General features: G+C 44.0%; 1 pseudogene; it reads left to right on the forward strand.

The window, feature by feature from the left end:
• Positions 1 to 3,288: 3,288 nt before the first annotated feature.
• LOC149972130 (uncharacterized) lies at positions 3,289 to 4,383 on the forward strand (annotated as a pseudogene).
• The last annotated feature ends 19,492 nt before the right edge of the window (positions 4,384 to 23,875 follow it).

Raw genomic sequence — 23,875 nt, forward strand, 5'->3', positions numbered from 1 at the left:
ACACCACCTCAGCTCCTCTAACCAACACCACCTCAGCTTCTCCAGCCACCACCACCTCAACTTCTCCAACCACCACCACCTCAACTTCTCCAACCACCACCACCTCAACTTCTCCAACCACCACCACCTCAACTTCTCCAACCACCACCACCACCACCACCTCAGCTTCTACAACAAACACCACCTCAGCTCATCTAACCAACACCACCTCAGCTCCTCTAACCAACACCACCTCAGCTCCTCTAACCAACACCACCTCAGCTCCTCCAACCAACACCACCTCAGCTCCTCTAACCAACACCACATCAGCTCCTCTACCCAACACCACCTCAGCTCCTCCAACCAACACCACCTCAGCTCCTCCAACCAACACCACCTCCTTCAACAACCACCACCACCTCAACTTCTCCAACCACCACCACCACCACCACCACCTCAGCTTCTACAACAAACACCACCTCAGCTCCTCCAACCACCACCACCTCAGCTACTCTAACCAACACCACCTCAGCTCCTCTAACCAACACCACCTCAGCTCCTCTAACCAACACCACCTCAGCTCCTCCAACCACCACCACCTCAACTTCTCCAACCACCACCACCTCAGCTTCTACAACAAACACCACCTCAGCTCCTCTAACCAACACCACCTCAGCTCCTCTAACCAACACCACCTCAGCTCCTCTAACCAACACCACCTCAGCTCCTCTAACCAACACCACCTCAGCTCCTCTAACCAACACCACCTCAGCTCCTCTAACCAACACCACCTCAGCTCCTCTAACCAACACCACCTCAGCTCCTCTAACCAACACCACCTCAGCTCCTCTAACCAACACCACCTCAGCTCCTCTAACCAACACCACCTCAGCTCCTCCAACCAACACCACCTCAGCTCCTCTAACCAACACCACCTCAGCTCCTCCAACCACTGCCGCCGCAGCTCTTTATTGGTCGGAAGGGGTGATTGTGCCACAAATCCAGTTCACCATCAGCAACAATCAGATGGAACTGTTGCGGACAATAAATCCATTGGAAGGCCCCAGAGGTAGCCTGGTAGTTGACATTCTGCAGAGGGTTATGGCAGTTATATCTTCAGCTCCACTCGTTCCTACTCAAACCTGACTTACTACACCCCTGATACTCCCCTACTGGGATGAGAAATTGGTCGCTATATCTTCAGCGCCCCTCGTTCCTACTCCAACCTGAATTACTACACCCCTGATACTCCCCTACTGGGACGAGGGATTTGACGTTATATCTTCAGCACCATTCGTTCCTTTGAATCAGTTCATTTTTGAAATACTATTTGAGATGTTAAGGACTCATATTTTTCGGTCCTTGAATCAGTTCACCAATAATAACTCTCAGTGACACACACACACACACACACGCATGCATGTGCACAAACACACACACAAGCACACACACACAATGGAGGTGACCACTGGGGTCCAGTTAGCCATGCCCTGGCTTGCTGCTGCCACCACAGCTATTATATTAATTCAGGAGCTGTAAGGCTGTGTGGGAAGAGGCTTGAACCCACCGTGCCACAGCCACCAAGGTCAGACACATTTAACTACCAGGCCTTTATAAAGGGAGTGCTTTTCCTGCTGCCTGTATGTTTTCACATCGTCACCAGGGCTCAAAATAAATCAAAAATTGTTGGTAGCACTGGTTCTCAAAAAAAAAAAACATTTAGGAGAACCACATAACATTTAGGAGTACCACAAAATACGATTTTTAAATTGATTGAGATACAGTCTTTATTGGCCTATATAAATTCTAGATGTGCCCTAGAAATGAATACGTAACCCTGCATAGACATTTGTTTACAGTATTCACTTTGGCACTAATTTCAGAACCTTGATGTAATTCTTCAAAACTCTAGACACAAAACTCTAACACTTTTTCCAATTGCTTGGATACAATACACATTAAGCTAAGATCATTTGTTCATTAAACTAAAATCTTGAAAATAAAGAGAGCCGCACACTCTAGGAGCTCAGATGCAAAAATGTAATTACCAATGTTTCAACAGCCAAGCTGTCTTCATCAGGGTATAATCACAAACACTGCGGGATGACTCGTTTATATAGTGTCAAAAGACACAGGTGTCTGTAATCATGGCCAAGAGTGGCCTAATATCATTGGTTAATTATCAAATATTAAAATTACATACAAAGAACAGCATACAAACAACAAATGGATAGCAGACGATCATAAATTAATTTTCGACTACACAAGCTTACAAACAATTACAATGGCAAAGTCACAATAATCACAAGAATGGCTTCAGATCAAAGTCTACGTTGAGACCGAAGGGAGCAAGGGTCTTTAAGTTAAAGATCATTAAACTAAAATCACCTGTTCAAAATAACACAACTTAACATCAAAGTATTACCATTTCAAAATGCAATTCACACATTACATCTGAGATGACTGTCTATTCGTTTCATTACAATGATTTAACTATCAATTGATACAGCTGCTCAAAATGATAAGTAACTATGGCATTACTCTTAATGCATAGTTTTATGGAAACTGGCAAACAATATTCCATGTTTAAATCATGAAAGGTTCAGGATAACGAGATCCATTGACACCAATTGTACCGTGGAACATGAACCAATAGGACGACATTATCATTCTTTATCAGACACTGTTTCTATGGTCCCATGGATATCACTTTTCCAGACCATGTTTTCAGATTTGACATTACTGTACTCTCACCGACCACTCCATTAGGTACACCTATCTAGTACTGGGTAGGACCCCCTTTTGCCTCCACAACAGCCTGAATTATTCACGTTGTGTTGTACGTTAAGAGATGCCCTTCAGCACATCATTTGTGTCCTTTCTGTTAGCTTGAATGAGTCTGGACATTCTCCTCTGACCTCTCTCATTAACAAGGTGTTCTTGCCCTCAGATCTGCCGCTCACTGAATGTGTTTTGTTTATCGCACCATTCTCTGTAAACTCTAGAGACTGTAGTGCATAAAAATCCCAGGAGGGCAGCCGTTTCTGAAATGCTGAAATCACCACATGTGGCACCAACAATCATACCACGATCAAAGTTGCTTAGATTACGCATCTTGCCTGTTCTAACAATTAAAGTTCTCTACTCTATATACTCTATATATTAAGTTGCAGGCAGTCACATGATTTGCTGTTCGAAGGAGTAGGCTATTTGCGTTAACACGCAGGTGTACCTAATAAAGTGACCGGTGGGTGTATGTATGCAGGCCTTTGTAATTGTTTTTCTAACACTGCCAACTCCTTACTGATGATTGATTTCACATTGTGGTACGAGTATATAGTGAAATGAGGAGTATCTACCAACAACAACATAGCGATATCATGGAGCCGGCCGGTGATCGAGGTCACAATAGAGGTCAAGTAGTGGGAGGAGGAAGACGAGGAAGACGTGGTGGTCAAAGGAATGGCAAGGGGACAAGCACCCCTTCTGAGAGGTGTGGGGGATCAGGGTAGAGGACAAGGCCACGGACCAAGACAGCGGCAGCAACAGCAAAGAGTGTCCAATGAAATCCGAGCAATAGTTGTAGACCATGTCCTAAATCATGACTGAGGCAGCTGCAATGATTCAACCAAACCTCAGAAGATCAACCGTGGCCTCAATCATCAGAACTTTCCACAATGAGAACAGGTAAGTCTTCAGCATGCACTAAACATTAGGCTACTCTCAATTGTCATATGACTGTATACTGCATGCCAATGTGTACCTCAGAGTAGGTGATGTGACTAAATGTGCTCTTACTGTAATTTTCCCTGCAGAATTGAGACTAGGCCAAATAGGGTAGGCAGAGGCAAAATTCTGACTGACCAACAAGAGCGGGCTGTCGTCAATTTGGTTCAGGCCAGAAATTATATTCGCCTTACAGAAATTTGGCAGCACATCTTGGACAATGACGACATGTTCAACAATGTGGAAGCCATAAGTTTGCCAACTATTGCACACATGCTGAAAAGGCACCAGGTGTCTCTAAAACAGCTATACCATGTGCCTTTTGAAAGAAATGCAGTGAAGCAACTGAGGACTGAGTATGTTCAGGTATGTTTAGTTTCAAAATGCCTGTTGTGAAATATTCCTCCAAAATTCAACATCGTTGTAATCAGTTATTCTCATTCCAAAATGTATTTTTAGAGGGTGATGGAACTGGATGCTGATGAAAACCATCACAAATTCCTCTTTTTGGATGAGGCACGCCTCAAGCTGGCCAAGACAATGAGGAGAGGTCAGAATTTCATTGGCCAGCCGGCAACCATCCAAGTACCTAGACAACGTGGCGCAAACATCACCATGTGTGCGGCTATATCGGAAGATGGTGTGGTGGGAGCTCTCCTTGTAACCTTCCTTGATTAGCTAAATCCGGTCTCTAGAGCTGATGGCGTGACCTATGTCATTGTGTGGGATAATGTCAGGTTCCACCATGCTCAAATGGTGCAAGCATGGTTTCAGGCCCATACTACCCTGAACTTACCCCCATACTCTCCTTTCCTTAACCCGATTGAGGAATTTTTCTCCATATGGAGGTGGATGGTACATGATAGATGCCCTCACGAACAAGCCACCCTTCTCCAGGCCATGGATGTCGCATGCAATGACATCACAGCAGACAAGTGTCAGGCCTGGATTCGTCATGCCCAGAGATTCTTCCCAAGATGTTTGGCTCATGAAAACATCCATTGTGATGTGGATGAGAACCTGTGGCCAAATGCACAAGACAGGGTTGAGGGAAATATAGAAGTACAGTAATCAAACCTTTGTTTTGCTTTTTACAGTAAGCCAGGTGAGGAACACTGCAGTTGACATTTTACATTTTACTGCTAATTATTTTTGCTTTGATTCAAAGAAATATATGTTTTGATTTTATTGTATTTCATCAATACATTTCAGATTTTTGTCACTGATTCCACTGTGTCTGTAGTATTCTCTTTACTAGTCCTTTTTTAAAATTGTATTTTGATTTTATTTCACCTTTATCCTCTTGGTGATCCCTTCACTCGCCAATCCCGTTAGCGGGATAGATTTGACAACATCCAGTGAAATTGCAGAACGCCAAATTCAAACTACAGATATATCAATATTCAACATTCACAAAAATATAAGTGTAATACATCAAAATAAAGGTTAACGTCTTGTTAATCCAGCAGCTGTGTCAGATTTCAAAAAGGCTTTACGGCGAAAGCAGACCATGCGATTATCTGAGGACAGCGCCCCGCATACAAACACATGAAAATCATTTTTCAACCAGGCAGGTGCAACACAAAAGTCAGAAATAACGATATAATAAATGCTTTACCTTTGAAGATCTTCTTCTTTTTGCAATCCCAAATGTCTCAGTGACACAATGAATGGTCGTTTTGTTCGATAAATTCCTTCTTTATATCCCCAAAATGTCAATTTATTTGGCGCATTTGATTCAGAAATACACCGGTTCCAACTCGCCCAACATGACTACAAAGTATCTAATAAATTACCTGTAAACTTGGTCCAAACATTTCAAACAACGCTCGTAATCCAACCACAGGTATCCTAAAATGTAAATAATCTATCAAATTTAAGACAAAACCGAAGGAAAAATAACACGGAGCACGCTCCTGTTCACACACACCAAAATAGTAGGGACCTTCAGAGTGACACATGGAATGAATAGCACTACTTCTTCATTTCTCAAAAGAAAAATATCAAACAATTTCTAAAGACTGTTGACATCTAGTGGAAGCCATAGGAACTGCAACCAGGTTCCTAATAATAAGGGAATCCCAAAGAAACCATTGGAAAATCCTATGACCTGAATTTTATTTTTCCCTGGATGGTTTGTCCTCGGGGTTTCGCCTGCCAAATCAGTTCTGTTATACTCATAGACATTATTCAAACAGTTTTAGAAACTTTAGTGATTTCCATCCAATTATATGCATATCGTAGGTTCTGGGCCTAAGTAACAGGCAGTTTACTTTGGGCACGCTTTTCATTCAGACGTCAAAATACTGCCCCCTAGCTTTAAGAATATGTATTTAACCAGGTAGGCCAGTTGAGAACAAGTTCTCATTTACAACTGCGAAAAATCTAAAAAATCTATGTACAGTACATGCAAATGTAGAAGAGTAGGGAGGTAAGGCAATAAATAGGCCATGGAGATAAAATAACTACAATTTAGCATTAACACTGGAGTGATATATGTGTAGATAGAGCAAGAGGATAAGTAACAATATGGGGATGAGGCAGTTGGGTGTGCTATTTACAGATTGGCTGTGTAATGGTACAGTGATCAGTAAGCTGCTCTGACAGCTGATGCTTAAAGTTAGAGAGGGAGATATAAGACTCCAGCTTCAGTGATTTTTGCAATTCGTTCCAGTCATTGGCAGCAGAGAACTGGATGGAAAGGCAGCCAAAGGAAGTGTTGGCTTTGGGGGTTACCAGTGAAATATACCTGCTGGAGCGTGTGCTACGAGTGGGTGTTGCTATGGTGACCAGTGAATTGAGATAAGGCAGGGCTTATCCTAGCATAGACATATACGTGACCTGGAGCCAGAACATACAGGTTGCAGTGGTGGCTAGTATATGGGGCTTTGGTGACAAACGGATGGCACTGTGATAGACTACATCCAGTTTGCTGAGTAGATTGTTGGGGGCTATTTTGTAAATGACATCGCCGAAGTCAAGGATCGGTAGGATAGTCAGTTTTACGAGGGTATGTTTGACAGCATGAGTGAAGGAGGCTTTGTTGCGAAATAGGAAACCGAATCTAGATTTAATTTTGGATTTGAGATGCTTAATGTGAGTCTGGAAGGAGAGTTTACAGTCTAACCAGACACCTAGGGATTTGTAGTTGTCCACATATTCTAAGTCAGAACCGTCCAAAGTAGTGATGCTAGTCGGGCGGGAGGGTGCGGGAAGCAATCAGTTGAAGAGCATGCACTTAGTTTTACTTGCATTTAAAAGCAGTTGGAGGCCTCGGAAGGAGTGTTGTATGGCATTGAAGCTCGTTTGTTAGCACAGTGTCCAAAGAAGGGCCAGATGTATACAGAATGGTGTAGTCTGCATACAGAGAATCACCAGCAGCAAGCAAGAGCGACATATTTGATATATACAGAGAAAAGAGTCGGCCCGAGAATTAAACTCTGTGGCACCCCCATAGAGACTGCCAGAGGTCCGGAGAACAGATTTGACACACTGAACTTATCTGAGAAGTAGTTGGTGAAGCAGGCAAGGCAGTCAATTTGAGAAGCCAAGGCTATTGAGTCTGCCGATAAGAATGCGGTGATTGACAAATTCGAAAGCCTTGGCCAGGTCGATGAAGACGGCTGCACAGTACTGTCTTGTATAGATGGTGGTTTTGATATCGTTTAGGACCTTGAGCGTGGCTGAGGTGCACCCATGACCAGCTCTGGAAACCAGATTGCATAGTGGAGAAGGTATGGCGGGATTCGAAATGGTTGGTTATCTGTTTGTTAACTTTGCTTTCAAAGATTTTAGAAAGGCAGGGCAGGATGGATATACTGTAGGTCTATAACAGTTTGGGTCTAGAGTGTCTCCCCTTTGAAGAGGGGGATGACCGAGGCAACTTTCCAATCTTTGGGGATTTCAGACGATACGAAAGAGAGGTTGAACAGTCTAGTAATAGGGGTTGCAACAATTGGTGACAATGTTTCCTATCCTCAGTGCAGTGATGTGTCTACATGTAGTACCATAATGAAACATGTATCACATATTTTTTTAGCTAGCTAATGCGGTAACATAACTCACCAGTGTAGGGTCCTCAGAGGAGGAAGGGGTGGACCATCCTCCTCAATGAAAAATAAAAATATATTAAAATGTTTATACTATACTAAATATATACACATGTTTTCCACCCAATCAAAGGGTCAGAGAATGAATCTAGTACTGAAAGCATAAGCTACAGCTAGCTAGCACTGTAGTGCATAAAATGTGGTGAGTATTTCACTCAAAGAGAGAGAAAGGCAATAGAACAATTTTCAACAAATGAATTTCTTCAAAAATGAAGGAGACGCAAGAGAGAGAGAGAGAGAGAGATTTTGTATTTTTTTACTTTCACTTATTTAGCTAGTGATTGCAGCTTGCTAGTTTAGCCTACTCAAACATCTGGCTCAAACAGAGAGGGATGCTATGTTCTCCAGATGGCTATGGCTATCCAACACTGGAACTCTTCCAAGTCAAGGTAAACTTTTGGTTTTATTAATTTATTGCCACCGGGGCCCACCGGTGTAACAGCTAAACTGCTTGCTAACTGTACACTGTACTGCATGACTGTAGTAGGATTAATAATGCATTAGTTCTAGTAGCTATGTTGACTTGAAATTAGCTAATATGGTGACAACGGTGTACTGAAGACTGCGTAGCGGTTAGGGGTTATGATATGAAGGTTTGGTTTGGAATGTTTTTTTGGCCTGGTCACAGACAGCTGATGTGTTGTACACTGCAGTCTACAAGCAAAGGGAAAAGGTGAGAGGTCAAAGCGCTTAGATGTGAGAAGGAATTATCCAACAATCAAAGGGATCATGCATCAATGCGATCAAATCACATTTTATTAGTCACATGTGCCAAATACAACAAATGCTTACTTACAAGCCCCTAACCAACAATGCAGTTCAAAAAATACGAATAAGAATAAGAAATAAAAGTAACAAATTGAAATGTGTTTGTGCGTGATCAGAGGTGTCTTCATTCCACCGATTGTGTTGAAAAAAAATATTTTTCAGAAATAGAGGGTCAAGAGTGTCAAGCCCGGTGATTGACAGAATTGAAAGACTTGATCAGGTCGAATACAGCTGAACAGTAATGTCTCTCATCGATGGCGGTTATGATATCGTTAAGGACCGGATGCAAATTTCTGTTTAAAAAAGCTAGCTTTAGCTTTCCTAACTGGCTGTGTATATTGGTTCCTAACTTCCCTGAAAAGTTGCATATCACGGGGGCTATTCAATGCTAATGCAGAACGCCACAGGGTGTTTTTGTGCTGGTCAAGGGCAGACAGGTCTGGAGTGAACCAAGGGCTATATCTATTCCTGGTTCTAAATTTTTTGAATGGGGCATGCCTATTTAAGATGGTGAGGAAGGCACTTTTAAAGAATAACCAGGCATCCTCTACTGTCAAGATGAGGTCAATGTCGTTCCACAATACCCCGGCCAGGTCGATTAGAAAGGCCTGCTTGCAGAAGTGTTTTGGTGAGCGTTTGACAGTGATGAGGGGTGGTCGTTTGCTCGCAGTCCCATTACGGATGCAGGCAATGAGGCAGTGATCACTGAGATCTTGGTTAAAAACAGCAGAGGTGTATTTGGAGGGTGAGTTAGTTAGGATGATATGTATGAGGGTGCCCGTGTTTACGGATTTGGGGTTATATCTGGTAGGTTCATTGATAATTTGTGTGAGATTGAGGGCATCAAGCTTAGATTGTAGGATGGCCGGGGTGTTAAGCATGTCCCAGTTTAGGTCACCTAGCAGCACAAGCTCAGAAGATAGATGGGGGGCAATGAAATCACATATGGTGTCGAGGGCACAGCTGGGGGCAGAGGGTGGTCTATAGCAAGCGACAACGGTGAGAGACTTGTTTTTGGAAAGGTACATTTTTAGAAGTAGAAGCTCAAATTGTTTGGGTACAGACCTGGATAGTAAGACAGAACTCTACAGGTTATCTTTGCAGTAAATTGCAACACCGCCCCCTTTGGCAGTTCTATCTTGTCGGAAAATGTTATAGTTAGGAGTGGAAATTTCAAGGTTTTTGGTGGTCTTCCTAAGCCAGGATTCAGACACGTCTAGGACATCCGGATTGGTGGAGTGTGCTAGGGCAGTGAATAAAACAAACTTAGAGAGGAGGCTTCTGATGTTAAAATGCATGAAACCAAGGCTTTTACGGTTGCAGAAGTCAACAAATGAGAGAGCCTGGGGGATGGGAGCGGAGGTAGACACTGCAGGGCCTGGATTAACCTCTACATCACCGGAGGAACAGAGGAGGAGTAGAATAAGGGTACGGCTAAAAGCTAACAGAACTGGACACCTAGTACATTCAGAACAGAGAGTAAAAGGAGCAGATTTCTGGGCACGGTAGAATATATTCAAGGCATAATGTACAGACAAAGGTATAGTAGGATGTGAATACAGTGGGGGTAAACCTGTGCATATAGTGATAATGAATGCGATATTGTCTCTAGAAATAGCATTTAAACCAGGTGATGTCACTGCGTGTGTGGGGGGTGGAACTAAATTGTTAGCCGAGGCGTGTTGAGCAGTGCTAGAGGCTCTACGGTGAAATAAAACAATAGTTACAAACCAGAACAGCAATCGACACGGCATGGTGACGTTAGGGAAAGGCATGCGTAGCCAGGTGATCATACAAGTCCAGTGCGTGGCTTCAAGCATCTGGCGGAACGGGGCTAGCAGGCTAACAGAACGGCCTTAGAGGGATGACGCGACGGAGGGAAGTCTGTTGTGCCCCCCTCGTGCAGTTACATCAGCGGACGGATCAGCAGGGCTCCGTGTGGTAAACCAGGACGGACAATTGGCAAAATGTGTATAGTGGCCGAAGAAATATATCCGAAGGGCCTCTTAAGTCAGCAGTCCAATGTACTTAAGATACAGTGCCTTGCGAAAGTATTCGGCCCCCTTGAACTTTGCGACCTTTTGCCACATTTCAGGCTTCAAACATAAAGATATAAAACTTTATTTTTTTGTGAAGAATCAACAACAAGTGGGACACAATCATGAAGTGGAACGACATTTATTGGATATTTCAAACTTTTTTAACAAATCAAAAACTGAAAAATTGGGCGTGCAAAATTATTCAGCCCCCTTAAGTTAATACTTTGTAGCACCACCTTTTGCTGCGATTACAGCTGTAAGTCGCTTGGGGTATGTCTCTATCAGTTTTGCACATCGAGAGACTGAAATTTTCCTCCTTGCAAAAAAGCTTGAGCTCAGTGAGGTTGGATGGAGAGCATTTGTGAACAGCAGTTTTTAGTTCTTTCCACAGATTCTCGATTGGATTCAGGTCTGGACTTTGACTTGGCCATTCTAACACATGGATATGTTTATTTTTGAACCATTCCATTGTAGAATTTGCTTTATGTTTTGGATCATTGTCTTGTTGGAAGAGAAATCTCCGTCCCAGTCTCAGGTCTTTTGCAGACTCCATCAGGTTTTCTTCCAGAATGGTCCTGTATTTGGCTCCATCCATCTTCCCATCAATTTTAACCATCTTCCCTGTCCCTGCTGAAGAAAAGCAGGCCCAAACCATGATGCTGCCACCACCATGTTTGACAGTGGGGATGGTGTGTTCAGGGTGATGAGCTGTGTTGCTTTTACGCCAAACATAACGTTTTGCATTGTTGTCAAAAAGTTCAATTTTGGTTTCATCTGACCAGAGCACCTTCTTCCACATGTTTGGTGTGTCTCCCAGGTGGCTTGTGGCAAACTTTAAACAACACTTTTTATGGATATCTTTAAGAAATGGCTTTCTTCTTGCCACTCTTCCATAAAGGCCAGATTTGTGCAATGTACAACTGATTGTTGTCCTATGGACAGAGTCTCCCACCTCAGCTGTAGATCTCTGCAGTTCATCCAGAGTGATCATGGGCCTCTTGGCTGCATCTCTGATCAGTCTTCTCCTTGTATGAGCTGAAAGTTTAGAGGGACGGCCAGGTCTTGGTAGATTTGCAGTGGTCTGATACTCCTTCCATTTCAATATTATTGCTTGCACAGTGCTCCTTGGGATGTTTAAAGCTTGGGAAATATTTTTGTATCCAAATCCGGCTTTAAACTTCTTCACAACAGTATCTCGGACCTGCCTGGTGTGTTCCTTGTTCTTCATGATGCTCTCTGCGCTTTTAACGGACCTCTGAGACTATCACAGTGCAGGTGCATTTATACAGAGACTTGATTACACACAGGTGGATTGTATTTATCATCATTAGTCATTTAGGTCAACATTGGATCATTCAGAGATCCTCACTGAACTTCTGGAGAGAGTTTGCTGCACTGAAAGTAAAGGGGCTGAATAATTTTGCACGCCCAATTTTTCAGTTTTTGATTTGTTAAAAAAGTTTGAAATATCCAATAAATGTTGTTCCACTTCATGATTGTGTCCCACTTGTTGTTGATTCTTCACAAAAAAATACAGTTTTATAATTTTATGTTTGAAGCCTGAAATGTGGCAAAAGGTCGCAAAGTTCAAGGGGGCCGAATACTTTCGCAAGGCACTGTAGCTAGCAGGCCGCAGATTAGCGGCTGTGCATTCAGGGGTCGTTAGCTGCTATAATTCCAGGTGGAAAAAATATATTAAAAAAATATCATAATAAAAATGTTTTAAAAAATAAAATAAAAAAAAGGTTCAGAGCTTGCGGTAGGAATCCGGAGATATCGAGAAGAATAAGTCCGACTAGCTCTGGTTTGAGTCACGCTGTACAGACTGGCGAGAGTTGTCCGGGATAAAGGTAGCTGATGACCGATAGCAAAGGATAGCTGACTGCTAGCTAGTGGCTTCGGAATGTATTCGATGGGCCTCGTAAGCCAACAGTCCGTTGTGCTCTAGACAGCTAGCATTCATGGGACGTTAGCTGCGAAGGTCGGAAGGTGAGAGGGTTCAGAGCTTGCGATAGGAATCCTGGGATATGGAGAGAAAAAAATAGGTCCGGTATGCTCTGGTTGAATCGCGTTGTACAAACTGGCGAAAGCTTTCAGAGCTAAGGTTAACTGATGACCGTTAGCTGGCTAGTTTATGTTGGAGAGATTCCAATAAGAGGCAAAGAAAAATAAATTAGAGAAGAAGCAGGTCCACACCACATTGGGTTGCAGGAGAGTATTTTGAAATGAGGGTTTAGAAAAATATAAATAGATATGCGAAGAAAAATATATAAAAAAATATATATATGGGTCACGACAAGACGAAGGACAAATATGTCTGACTTCTACGTCATCTTGGATGGCGATATACAAGAGTTTATCAACACAGACGAGAGAATAGACATGTGTGTCTGATGTGCTAGTCTTGTTCAATGCAGATCATGTGCCACCAGTCAAGGAATTTGGAGAGTATAGTGGGGTAATATTTGATATATATGCATATTATGTACACCTCACATGCGGCCCATAATAAGACTAGCTATGCAATTAGTCTTTTGAAATGTTGGATTCACATACAAGGCATAAAGCTTAAGTTACAAAGCATTAACAAGCGGAGAGGGAGAGGGGGAAGGGGAGATAGGGAGAGAGAATCTCACCAGTGCAGGTTAGGAACAAAGAAGAGAAAGGGGACAATGAACTTAAAATCCTTTCATAAGCATCTGACTTGTTTGGATAAACAAATTGAGTTGTTGGCATTACTGTTGAGTTAACTTCCAATCAGACATCAGACCTACAGGATGTAAATACACAAGTGGAGAGATAACACAGAGAAGGCTTTTGTCTTCCTGAGAATACAATAAACCCTCTTGCATAGAGTGTTGATAAGAGTCACTTTGGGGGCTGGGTGGCCCTGCATTCTGTTCAGTATTTTAAGTGTTTGAGTGCTCATATAGGCCTGTGTAGCTCCGCATTCACTATTACAGTATTTGGAGTGCTAAGATACGTAGCTCTGCATTCAGTATTACAGTATTTGGAGTGCTAAGATATGTAGCTCTGCATTCAGTATTACAGTATTTGGAGTGCTAAGATATGTATCTCTGCATTCAGTATTACAGTATTTGGAGTGCTAAGATATATAGCTCTGCATTCGATGTTTGAGCATTTGAGTGCTCAGATAGACCTACAGTATGTGAGACTGCATTGAGTATATGGAGTATTTGAGTGCTGAGATGTGTGGTTGGTTCTTCCAGATCTTGTATTATTCCGCTGTGTGAGTGTTGTTTCCTTGGACTTGGCTTTGGTTCTGTTCTGTCTCTGAGGTCATTACAGCAGAACCTGCTGGTTGAACTACAGTCAGAGCTGCCTCTGAATTAATCACCAACTGATCCCTCTCTTTCTCGATCTCTCACTGTCTCTCGCTCTCTCTTCCTCTCTCTCTCTCTCACACACTTTCTCTCTCTATCTCTCTCTCTCTCTCTCTATCTCTCTCTCTCTACCTACTTATTTTTCTCTCTTCCTCTTCTAACCCCCTCCCTTTGTATCTGTGTCATATGTGAGGATTTCTTTATAGCCTTGTATTCATTATAACTCTCATGGAATCTAAGTCATGATACCCAACTTTGAATAAATATCAATAATTAAACTGTGGTGGAAATAAATGGGTTACAAATCACACAAACATTTAAAGATTATTGGATGACATCAGGGCTTATATTAAACTTTAATCTGTAATAGGAGGAAGTATCTCAGAGTGCCGTGGCATTATGCTTTTAATATTTCATCCTGTTAATATTTCATGTGTTTTCTGTATTCATGAGGCCGAGTATAACTCACTGAATTGTCAAAATATTGAAATGATGTTGCAATAAAGACCAAAATAAAGAGACGTTGCAGTTTGTCGTAATATATGATGCACTCTGTGACACCAACACTGTGTTTACAGTCTGCACATTCATTAATCCATATGGTTTCTCATTATACTGTGGACATTGGGTGTATACTGAATGTCAACGGTTGTTTCGCATGACTCTCCACTATAAAGAAGAATGAATTATGGCCTAGCTGCACTCCATCATAGTAACGAAGCAGCCGTCAAGCAAATATATATATGAGAGAGAGAGAGAGAGAGCACGAGAAGGAGAGAGAGAGAGAGAGAGCGCGAGGAGAGAGAGAGCATGAGAAGGAGAGAGAGCACGAGGAGAGAGAGAGAGAGCGAGGAGAGAGAGAGCACGAGAAGGAGAGAGAGAGAGAGAGAGTGCAAGAAGGAGAGAGAGAGCGAGAGAGAACGCGAGAAGGAGAGAGAGAGCGCGAGGAGAGAGAGAGCCGAGAAGGAGAGAGAGAGCGAGAGACCGCGAGAAGGAGAGAGAGAGCGAGAGAGAGCGCTAGAAGGAGAGAGAGAGTGCGAGAAGGAGAGAGAGAGAGCGAGAAGAAGAGAGAGAGAGCGTGAGAAGGAGAGAGAGAGAGCGGGCGAGAAGAAGCGAGTGAGAGAGCGTGTGAGAAGGAGAGAAACATAGAGGGACAATATGTCACCTCATTGCATCACGTTGTTCTGAATTACACAATCCAGATCTCAGTGTCCAAACTCTTCTCTCCCCTCCCCTATTCTCTCCCCTCCCCTCTGTCTCTCCTCTCCACCCTAGGAACACGTATCTTCCTCAACGAGGACTATCCTGAAGGTGTGCGCCAGAAGAGGAAAAAGCTTATCCCAGCCATGAAAGCTACCAGAGTGCGTTGGGACATTGCTTACATCTGCTATGACAGGCCGCCAGCTGGGGGCCAACTGTGGGGAAAATTCAGGACTGCCCAGTGGGAGGATCCGAACTTGAAAGCAGCCGCAGCCCAAGTGAAAGCGGTGGATGGACAGCTACTTCCGGGGGTGAGTGACTGGCGATACCCCCATTTCCAAATCAAGAAAAACCTTTTTGTATCAGCTGTTGGGGGGCCGCACCCGGGAATGGAGAATACCCGGGAACGGATCGCCGCCCGGTTCCACTGGCCCGGGATGAGGAGGGACATGGAAGACTATTGTCGCAGCTGCCCGGAGTGTCAAATCACTGCCCCAAAAGCACACTTCCGAAACCCACTGGTCCCCTTTCAGGGGCGGCAGGTAGCTTAGTGGATAGAGCATTGGACATGTAACCGAAAGGTTGTAAGATCAAATCCCAGAGCTGACAAGGTACAAATCTGTACATCATAGGAGTTATTCCCCTGCTGACTCCCAACAAACTATCATGGTCCAAACACACCAAGACAGTTCTGAAGAGGGCATTACAAAAGCTTTTCCCTCCTCAGGAGAATGAAAAGATCAAATCAAATCAAATTTTATTTGTCACATATACATGGTTAGCAGATGTTAATGCGAGTGTAGCGAAATGCTTGTGCTTCTAGTTCCGACAATGCAGTAATAACCAACGAGTAATCTAGCTAACAATTCCAAAACTACTACCTTATACACACAAGTGTAAAGGGATAAAGAATATGTACATGAAGATATATGAATGAGTGATGGTACAGAGCGGCATAGGCAAGATGCAGTAGATGGTATCGAGTACAGTATATACATATGAGATGAGTATGTAAACAAAGTGGCATAGTTAAAGTGGCTAGTGATACATGTATTACATAAAGATGCAGAAGATGATATAGAGTACAGTATATACATATACATATGAGATAAATAATGTAGGTTATGTAAACATTATATTAAGTAGCACTGTTTAAAGTGGCTAGTGATATATTTTACATCAATTCCCGTCAATTCCCATTATTAAAGTGGCTGGAGTTGAGTCAGTGTGTTGGCAGCAGCCACTCAATGTTAGTGGTGGCTGTTTAACAGTCTGATGGCCTTGAGATAGAAGCTGTTTTTCAGTCTCTCGGCCCCAGCTTTCATGCACCTGTACTGACCTCGCCTTCTGGACGATAGCGGGGTGAACAGGCAGTGGCTCGGGTGGTTGTTGTCCTTGATGATCTTTATGGCCTTCCTGTGACATTGAGTGGTGTAGGTGTCCTGGAGGGCAGGTAGTTTGCCCCCGGTGATGCGTTGTGCAGACCTCACTACCCTCTGGAGAGCCTTATGGTTGTGGGCGGAGCAGTTGCCGTACCAGGCGGTGATACAGCCCGACAGGATGCTCTCGATTGTGCATCTGTAGAAGTTTGTGAGCGCTTTTGGTGACAAGCCGAATTTCTTCAGCCTCCTGAGGTTGAAGAGGCGCTGCAGCGCCTTCTTCACGATGCTGTCTGTGTGGGTGGACCAATTCAGTTTGTCTGTGATGTGTACGCAGAGGAACTTAAAACTTACTACCCTCTCCACTACTGTTCCATCGATGTGGATAGGGGGGTGTTCCCTCTGCTGTTTCCTGAAGTCCACAATCAGTGGTTGAGTGTGAGGTTATTTTCCTGACACCACACTCCGAGGGCCCTCACCTCCTCCCTGTAGGCCGTCTCGTCGTTGTTGGTAATCAAGCCTACCACTGTTGTGTCATCCGCAAACTTGATGATTGAGTTGGAGGCGTGAGTGGCCACGCAGTCGTGGGTGAACAGGGAGTACAGGAGAGGGCTCAGAACGCACCCTTGTGGGGCCCCAGTGTTGAGGATCAGCGGGGTGGAGATGTTGTTACCTACCCTCACCACCTGGGGGCGGCCCGTCAGGAAGTCCAGTACCCAGTTGCACAGGGCGGGGTCGAGACCCAGGGTCTCGAGCTTGATGACGAGTTTGGAGGGTACTATGGTGTTAAATGCTGAGCGAGCTGTAGTCGATGAACAGCATTCTCACATAGGTATTCCTCTTGTCCAGATGGGTTAGGGCAGTGTGCAGTGTGGTTGAGATTGCATCGTCTGTGGACCTATTTGGGCGGTAAGCAAATTGGAGTGGGTCTAGGGTGTCAGGTAGGGTGGAGGTGATATGGTCCTTGACTAGTCTCTCAAAGCACTTCATGATGACGGAAGTGAGTGCTACGGGGCGGTAGTCGTTTAGCTCAGTTACCTTAGCTTTCTTGGGAACAGGGACAATGGTGGCCCTCTTGAAGCATGTGGGAACAGCAGACTGGGATAGGGATTGATTGAATATGTCCGTAAACACACCAGCCAGCTGGTCTGCGCATGCTCTGAGGGCGCGGCTGGGGATGCCGTCTGGGCCTGCAGCCTTGCGAGGGTTAACACGTTTAAATGTTTTACTCACCTCGGCTGCAGTGAAGGAGAGTCCACATGTTTTGGTTGCGGGCCGTGCCAGTGGCACTGTATTGTCCTCAAAGCGGGCAAAAAAGTTATTTAGTTTGCCTGGGAGCAAGGCATCCTGGTCCGTGACTGGGCTGGTTTTCTTTTTGTAATCCGTGATTGACTGTAGACCCTGCCACATACCTCTTGTGTCTGAGTTGTTGAATTGCGATTCTCCTTTGTCTCTATACTGTCGCTTAGCTTGTTTGATTGCCTTGCGGAGGGAATAGCTACACTGTTTTTATTCAGTCATGTTTCCGGTCACCTTGCCCTGATTAAAAGCAGTGGTTCACGCTTTCAGTTTCACGCGAATGCTGCCATCAATCCACGGTTTCTGGTTTGGGAATGTTTTAATCGTTGCTATGGGAACGACATCTTCAACGCACGTTCTAATGAACTCGCTCACCGAATCAGCGTATTCGTCAATGTTGTTTGACGCAATATGAAACATATCCCAGTCCACGTGATGGAAGCAGTCTTGGAGCGTGGAATCAGATTGGTCGGACCAGCGTTGAACAGACCTCAGCGTGGGAGCTTCTTTGTTTTGCTTCTGTCTGTAGGCAGGGAGCAACAAATTGGAGTCGTGGTCAGCTTTTCCGAAAGGAGGGCAGGGGAGGGCCTTATATGCATCGCGGAAGTTAGAATAGCAATGATCCAAGGTTTTACCAGCCCTGGTTGCGCAATCGATATGCTGATACAATTTAGGGAGTCTTGTTTTCAGATTAGCCTTTTTTAAAAATCCTCAGTTACAATGAATGCAGCCTCGGGATATGTGGATTCCAGTTTGCAAAGAGTCAAATAAAGTTCGTTCAGAGCCATCGATGTGTCTGCTTGGGGGGGAATATATACGGCTGTGATTATAATAGAAGAGAATTCCCTTGGTAGATAATGCGGTCGACATTTGATTGTGAGGAATTCTAAATCAGGTGAACAGAAGGACTTGAGTTCCTGTATGTTGTTGTGACCACACCACGTCTCGTTAACCATAAAGCTTACGCCGCCGCCCCTCTTCTTACCAGAAAGATGTTTGTTTCTGTTGGCGCGATGCGTGGAGAAACCAGCTGGCTGCACCGACTCCGATAGCGTCTCTCCAGTGAGCCATGTTTCCGTGAAGCAAATAACGTTACAGTCCCTGATGTCCAGCTGGAATGCTACCCTTGCTCGGATTTCATCAACCTTGTTGTCAAGAGACTGGACATTGGCGAGTAGTATGCTAGGGAGTGGCTCGCGATGTACCCGTCTCCGGAGCCTGACCAGAAGACCGCTTTGTTTGCCTCTTTTATGACGTCGTTGTTTTGGGTCGCAGGCTGGGATCCATTCTGTTGTCCTGGGTGGAAGGCAGAACACAGGATCCGCTCCGGGAAAGTCATATTCTTGGTCGTACTGATGGTGAGTTGACGCTGCTCTTATATTCAGTAGTTCTTCTCGACTGTATGTAATGAAACCTAAGATGACCTGGGGTACCAACGTAAGAAATAACACGTAAAAAAAACAAAAAACTGCATCGTTTCCTAGGAACGCGAAGCGAGGCGGCCATCTCTGTCGGCGACGGAAATAGAGACCAATCTGGCCAGATCTGGCATGGGTCCTCAGATCCTCAAATCCTCAGCTGCACCATCGAGAGCATCCTGACCGGTTGCATCACCGCCTGGTATGGCAACTGCTCGTCATCTGACTGTAAGTCGCTACTGAGGGTAGTGCGTACGGCCACGTACATCACTGGGTCCCAGCTTTCGGCCATCCTGGACCTATATAATAGACGGTGTCAAAGGAAAGCCCATAAAATTGTCAGAGACTCCAGTCACAGACTGTTTTCTCTGCTACCGCACGGCAAGCAGTACCGGAGTGCCAAGTCTAGGACCAAAAGGCTCCTCAACAGCTTCTACCCCCAAGCCATACGACTGCTGAACAATTAATCAAATGGCCACCGGACAATTTACATTGACCCCCCCCCTTCCCTCTTTTTGTGCAGTGCTGCTACTCGCTGTTTATTATCTATGCATAGTCACTTCACCCCCACCTACTTCACCCCCACCTACGTACATGTACAATTTACCTCAACCTGTAACCCTGACTCGGTACCGCTACCCCTATATACAGCCTCGTTACTGTGTTACTTTTTATAATTTTTTATTTTATTTGTGCACGGGGGCATACAGAAATGGTTTGTTGAGATCAGTGTGGAAGAACTTGACGGACCTGCACAGAGCCCTGATCTCAACCCCAATGAACACCTTTGGCATGAATTGGAATGCAGACTGCGAGCCAGTTCTAATCGCCCAACATCAGTGATCGAACAAAGACTTTCCATGAATAGTGGAGGCTGTTATAGCAGCAAAGGGGGGGACCCACTGCATATTGTTGGGGAATAATCAGAATTAGTTGGTAACATAGGTAAGATGTTTTATATTCATCATATGTTTGTAAGTTACTTCTCATCAGAATGTGTTTGTATAATACTGTGGCGGGGTTGCAGTATCTGTTCTCTGTCAAGACTAAGTTATTTGGGCCGCAGAGAGGGGAGAGGTCAAGCGTGTATCTCTTGGCTCCACAATGTCTGTGTGCCAGTCAATGTGTTTCTGTGATCTTGTCAAGATAGGATGGATTTGATATATGCCTGTTGATATAAGGATTTGTTTATGGTTCTGAGTTTGAGAAAATAACATAGTTTAGGAGACAAAGCTGAACGATAAATTATGCCGATGCTGTCTGGCTATGTGTCTTTGCTATAAAGGATCTCAGTTGCAATGTGTAAGGGACTCTCAGAGAATTCATTTATAGACACTGAATTGATCTGAGAGTCACAGGGTTGTGATGGAGCTCATATAATTAAAGATGGACTTTGTGATAACTAACTCTGACTGGTGTGTGGTTTGCTCTCATGATTTGGTAAATACAGGAAATCTCCACGACAATATTAATGCCCATGATTTTGGAATGAGATGTTTAACGAGTCAGTCAGTGTGTGTGTTTGGGTGTACGACCTGCCAGCCGTGGCACTAGGCCCCAGCCAGCATCACAGAGCAGACACTTTGGTTTGCTGTACTCACTTGAACAGGATGGTGGCGCGGCAGTCCTTTGTGGGCAAATTTTGTCATCAAACTTTGTCATCAAAGTCTGGTATTCTCTGGTATTCTCTGGATTTATTGTGCTTTCAAGACAACTGGTAACTCGAAGAGAAAAAGGTCAAGTTATGATGACGTCACTGATCTTCAGGTCGTAGCTCGAGAAAGAGGCCCGAGTTCCGAATTTACAATTCCGAGGTGGATGCAAGTTCAAAACGTGTTTTTCCGAGTTAACAGTTGTTTTGAGTGCGGCACAAATTATGCTTCATTGAAAGCATGGCCAATGTTCAATGTTTATAATTTTAAACTAGGAAAAGAGACCCTTAATCTTAGACTTGGGACCACATAGCCACTCCCCTGAATAGCAGGCTAATGATTGCTTTGCAATGATTGCAGTTAGCCATGGATTCCTTCTTGTTGTGTAATGTTTATGTCCAATTGCCGATGAGCACCGATATATTTTATCTATAATTATCTATTATTTCTCTTCATATGACAATGATTAAAAAGGATTTGCCAGTAGATTGTCTACTTGATTCATTATGTTGACTGCTAGCTAAGATTATGAAAGTATGATGTTGACATGATCAGTCCAATCAAAGCTCCTGTACATATAATGTGATTTGACATCATTTTATTTGTGGCCAATGACCTTGAACCTTCTTGGATGGGCACTTCCATGGCAACAGCCGAAGGGCAAATATGTTCAAGGTCTCAGTTTACACTTGGCAGTGTAAACCGTCATGAGTGACAGACCACTGAGCCAATCACAGTGCAGCGCTCCATATTTTCTGCTGGCTTGCGCTACCACTAAAGTAGCACTGAGCTAGGCTGAAACACCTGTACTTTGGAGCTGCCTTACTCAAGGAAACAAATAAGAGACAGTGTTTGTATGTGGCTTTATTAACTCAATGATATATATACATTTTACATTGTTTGCAAACTGATATGTGACACGTATTAATGCCAAAATAACATGCAAAACAGGAAAGCCCCATTTTTTGCAAAAAATGTGGGGCTCAAAACAGGGCCCACCTGACTTGAGTGACGGGCCGCCACTGAGTGATTGGTTAAACTCTCGTGGCGCGAAAATTCTAAAATATAGCTATGGTGCATCATTATGTCTGAACCACCTCTCATCACTCATAATTATGGAGGAAGACTGGAAAACATCCCAAATAGTGTCTAACGGGAAGTTTCCCTTTAATGCAAGCAGGCCGGAGCGTAGCCAAGTGGCGGAACAGAGCCTACTGGAAGCCCATTAATCAGTGCCTGCCTGACTGCTGCTGCTACAGTACTACTGAGGAGAGGGGGGAGGGGAAGGGAGTGGAGAGGGTAGGCGAGAGGAGGAGAGGGAGAGGGTATTTTGGTATTTGGTATTTTATTAGTATCCCCATTAGCTGTTGCAAAGGCGGCAGCTACTCTTTCTAGGGTCCACAAAAAACATGAAACAGAACATTAATAGAAATGAACAGCTCAAGGACAGAACTACATCAATAATATATATATTTTTGAAGGCACATGTAGCCTACATATCAATACCAATACATACACACAAACTATCTAGGTCAAATAGAGGAGAGGCGTTGTGCCGTGAGGTGTTGCTTTATCTGTTTTTTTAAACCAGGTTGGCTGTTTATTTTAGCGATATGAGATGGAAGTTCCATGCAATAATGGCTCTATGTAATACTGTACACTTTCTTGAATCTCTTCTGGATTTGGAGACTGTGAAAAGACCCCTGGTGGCATGTCTGGTGGGATAAGTGTGTGAGTCAGAGCGGTGTGTAAGCTGACTATGCAAACAATTTGGGATTTTCAACACATTCATGTTTCTTTTAAAAATAACAAGTGATGCAGTCAGTCTCTTCTCAACTCTTAGCCAAGAGAGACTGGCATGGCATTAATATCAGCCCTAATATATTTTCCCGCTTCCAGCCCCAGGTTGAGATTTGGAGGGCTGGTCTTTATGTTAGATCTTTAATCCAATCATATTCAGCCATCATGTGTTGCCAGGGGTCTAAAATCTGCCCTCAGGCCTTCAGAATCAACAGTGCGGGCGCTTGTAGCTTAAAGTGAATGGAAATTAAAATTTAGTGTCAACCAATCAGCTTTAGAGTTGGCTATTGTATGCCTGCTGGCTGGCTCCAGTGTTACACAGGAGCCAGCTAGCAGGCGTAGTGCGTGCACGTCTTTTGATTGGATTACCAATATTGAGAGGCAGGTCCTATGGGCAGGTCTATGCAGAATCTCAGAACTAGGAAACTGAATTTGATAAACAAATTTATTTGCGTACTACTAAGTTGTTTTTTCAACCCACAATGGCGGAAGGAGGAGAAGATATATCGATTTGGTCGAGGATATAATTATAACGCCATTCTCAAGACAAACTTTTCAAGAAAAGTTAGACATTGTAAGGAGAGGTCGCCCGACGCCGACGCTACAAAGCCTGTCACAGGCGGGAAAGGGGTTTGTTCGCCACTTTCAAAGTTCCAACTACGAGCGCTATCAATGGCTCACAGGCTCCGAGAAGCACTGCAAACTGTACTGCTGGGAATGCCTATTATTACAATTGAGCGGGAGAGGCGCAGGTTCACGCATCTAAAGTTCACCCAGCGCACGCAGAGGCCCAGCACAAGGAGACCCTCGCACATACTAGCAACAACTCCACAGCAATATTCTGGACAATATTCTTTGCCAGATACAAAACAGGTTTCAAGACCACGAAAAATTAATGTTTCTCTCCCTCCTGGACCCCCAGCACTTTCAGACCTACCAGAAAATATTCCTGCAAACAGCCTTCTCCAGCTTAACAGAGAGTCACGGAACACTGTTCGACCTATCCAAGCTAAAAACAGAACTGACTGTAATGTATGCTATGACTGATTTTGAAGGGAAAAGTCCCTCTGATCTCCTTGATTTCCTTAAGCAGAAAAATCTGAATGAGGACGTGGGGCAACTTTACACATTGGCATGTGTGACAGTGACCATCCCTGTGTCC

This window comes from Oncorhynchus mykiss, chromosome 25 (assembly GCF_057628025.1).
Source record: "Oncorhynchus mykiss isolate SJ-2025 chromosome 25, ASM5762802v1, whole genome shotgun sequence".
Lineage (NCBI taxonomy): Eukaryota > Metazoa > Chordata > Actinopteri > Salmoniformes > Salmonidae > Oncorhynchus > Oncorhynchus mykiss.